The sequence below is a fragment of the Syngnathus scovelli genome, chromosome 4, assembly GCF_024217435.2.
Source record: "Syngnathus scovelli strain Florida chromosome 4, RoL_Ssco_1.2, whole genome shotgun sequence".
Taxonomy (NCBI): Eukaryota; Metazoa; Chordata; class Actinopteri; order Syngnathiformes; family Syngnathidae; genus Syngnathus; species Syngnathus scovelli.
The window spans coordinates 20,019,093-20,022,474 of record NC_090850.1 but is presented as its reverse complement, the minus strand read 5'-3'; the positions used below and the strand labels follow the sequence as shown (position 1 = coordinate 20,022,474).

Here is a 3,382-nt window from a genome sequence, read left to right as displayed (position 1 = left end):
GTTGGATTTTGATGTGTAGACGTAGATTTGTGGCGCAGACGTCTGCGTCACACCGATCTTCTGCATGCTAGATGTTAGCAATTATTGCTAGCGCATTTTTTGAATTCCTTTAAGCCCAAGCATGTGTTTGTTTGTTTGTTTGTTTGTTTGTCTTAACCACTAACTCAAACCCTAAAATATACTCCCGGAATCATAACCCTATCTCAACCCTTAACACAGTTTCTGGAGTTTGGACTAAAGTTTCTTCCTGTCAGAAAGAAAGCATGCAGCATCAAGCAATTCTTTAATGCACACTCTTTTTTTTTCATTATTGTCAGCTCTCCACATTTTGAACAGGAATGAGGGATTCCTGGGAGGCGAGGAGAACCCCTACCTAGCCACCTCTCAGTGGACTCACGTGAGGTGTAATCAAAGCTTTCCGGCTCCGCCAAACTCAATCGTAAGCACCAAAAAACAACAGCGCATGCAATTATTCATTCCTTTTCAAGTGAGGGTTTGAAGTCACCCCCCCTGCCCCCCCTCTTATTCCTCCTCCTATCTTCTTTCTGAAAAAGTATCTTTGATGCCACACGATTCCCACAACCTTTGATTCAGATTCCGCACAGGACGTGGCATATCTGTGGCTGTTGGCACGTGAATAGAGTCGACCACCACTCGTTTTGGGGAGATAGGGACCCGAAAACTTTGGCACCAAGACTCGTTCATAGAGACTAAAACAGGAAGTCAGTGTGAGGACAGACATTCTGTTTCAGCAGCGATAAAAGGAACATTTATCACTTTGATAATTTCAAAGGACGAGAAGCCAAACAAGCAAGCCGACCTGATCTTTCTTTGATTATTTGCTTTTGCATGCGTGTGTTTTTGCGGCATCACATTACGCCGACACTTTGAAGACACTCTTAGCTGCGGCCGGCCTCACACGGGGCCTTCGCCATCTGTCAGGGCTGATGGCAAAAAGCAGCGTGACGGGGGCTCCAACCTCCGCTCCTTGCTTTTGTCCAGTCGCACCTTTTGTGATGCCATTCCCGCACGCCGCAGGCACAGTACAATAATGGTAGATGGTAATTGAGCTTTAGCCGCCGGCCGGGCCGAGCGAGGCCCAAAGCGGACAATTATTGTCATCCCGTGGCGTTGATGTACCATTTCCTCCCGTAATGGAATTTCACGTAGCTTCTTTTATTTTGACCGGCAGGGAGGATGTCAGTGCCTGTGGGCTCATAGCAGACAGTTTTGTATCGTTGTCAAAAGAAGTTACGAGATTTAAGACGTCACATGACAACAAATACATAATTACTGGGATATATTTTTTTTAACATCACAAGATGTTTATTTTTCCTCCAAAATTACATCTTAATTCTGTAAGACTTTGACATTCTTGTAATTCTAAAATGTAATATTTTGTATGTAGCTTCATGGAATGTTTGCAAAAGATTGAGGTCATCTCTTTGAAGGAATGGGGGAGTGTTTTTATATTTTTTATATTTTTTATTATTTTTTTTAAAGGCAGCACATTTGGACCCCTCACTTTTTTCATTCAAGCTTTCTTCTGCCCTCAAATCAAATTTTCAAACGCAAAAGGATCTGATGCACCGTCGTTACCACGCTTGCGCTTTGAACGCATCCCCCCCATCCCCAAGACCCCCCCCCCCATCTGTCTTCAGATTCTCAGGAGGAAAATCGAGGCTGTGATTGTCAAAAATCCCTGTTCTTAAACACACACACACACCTTTCTCTCTCACACACATACGCATCTCCCTGTTGTGTGTGACATGACGCCCGCCTCCTTTTAAGGACCCATTCGTGATAATTGAGTCTGCAGAAACAGAATAATACATTACAAAAAGTAGAGCATGATGTCGTATATATACAACACGATAAAAGTGAAATATACATTAGAGTGCTTGAACAAGAAAGCACGCGCGCCCACAGACACACAAACCTCCATAAGGCTTCTAAACCGTTACCATTTGTTTTCCAAGTCAAATGATAATTTCCTTCTGTAAAAAAATAATAAGAATGTTTTCTGGTCACATAGATATTTATCTAAAAATAATGTTTTCTATTTCAATCTGGCAAACGGAAATGTTTTTGTGCGTAATATTGCAAGGCAGTTCATCAAAATTTTTGAATAGATGCACCAGCAGTGTTGACAGGCTTGCACAGTCTAGTGGCTTGTCAAGGAGGGGGGGGGGGGGGGGCAAAGGTGTTGAAATGAAGAGTGCTCTGCTTATTATAGAGGGGCTAACAAATCTCTCAGCTAGGAGAGGGGAGGAGGGGGGGGTCTCCACTCTCGCTCCACTGAACCAGTTCAACTGTATAGTAGTGAGCCCCCCCCCCCCAACCCATGCACCATCACCACCACCACCACCACAGATCACCAAGCTGTCACCACCCGCTGTCATAGAGTCAGTCATCCATATCAAACATTCACACTTTTGATGGTGCTAAATTGCTAATGCTCCATTTCTTTGTCTGATGGACACAACATTAGGTACACCTGCAAGTAGGATGCAATGAAATGTCTATTGTTAATACATCCTGATTGAAAAATTTTCACTTTTTGTTAGGTCAGCACATGCGGATCAGATCGGGTCAAAGTAACTTATTGTTCATGGAAATATGTTCTTATTTACTGTAAATGCCTAAAACATTTATTAATTTGGTCTTCATTTGTGCATTTCAGTGGTCGGATTTATGTGGTTCAAGCATCTGCGAGTGCGAGAAGGTGTTTCTGACTGTGCCCATCAACCAAAAAGTGAGTAATCACAAATATGCAAGTTCTTAAGAGTGTTTGTTGCAATGGCCATTACTTGTCGTCGCCCAATGTGTTACGAGCGTGTTTTACGTCATGAAAATTAGTACAACAATCGTCAAGTAAGCCGGAAGTGGTGCTCGTTATCTTTCAGAATAAAAGCATAATTCAGGAAGTGCTAGGCTTACCGGATACATTTACAAATTTAATTTTAAGTGCAGTTTTTTGTTAGTTTTATAAACATAAAAAGTCGATTCAGCTAGTTTTTATTTGTATTTCAGTACCACTGTGCTTGATAGCCCAATTTGAGTCCAGAATTCATATTGCATCAGTGCTGACTATTGAACACAGCATTCGACAGAAAAACAGTGTTTGCAAAAGTGTCATGAAAAGAAAATGGCTGAAAGGGAGCAAAAAGAGTCGCTGGAGGAGCACTTTGATTGTTGACACCCGACAATCCAAACAGCGTCCCCGCGACGGGGAGGCGTTGTCGTCGTTTTCTCGAGACCATCAGCATTTTCCAGACGACGCTCGTTATAGAGCCGACATCAAAACGAACATTTGAATAGTGAAGCGGGTGAGGAGCACACAAGAGGAGCGCTGCTGCTATGTGCTGACATTCAAACACAC

The 3,382-nt window shown here is 42.8% G+C and overlaps 1 protein-coding gene across 2 annotated transcripts in view; it reads left to right on the top strand.

Moving 5' to 3' along the window:
• nkd1 (NKD inhibitor of WNT signaling pathway 1) overlaps positions 1-3,382 on the top strand; it is a 35,415-nt gene that overhangs the window by 135 nt on the left and 31,898 nt on the right. The window contains exons 2-3 of one of the 2 annotated variants that reach the window (XM_068650535.1): positions 318-439; positions 2,684-2,755. The gene's annotated coding sequence lies outside the window, so the exon portion shown is untranslated. Of the gene's footprint in view, positions 1-19; positions 440-2,683; positions 2,756-3,382 lie in introns of those variants that run through there. The other variant, XM_068650536.1, reaches the window with a different exon arrangement.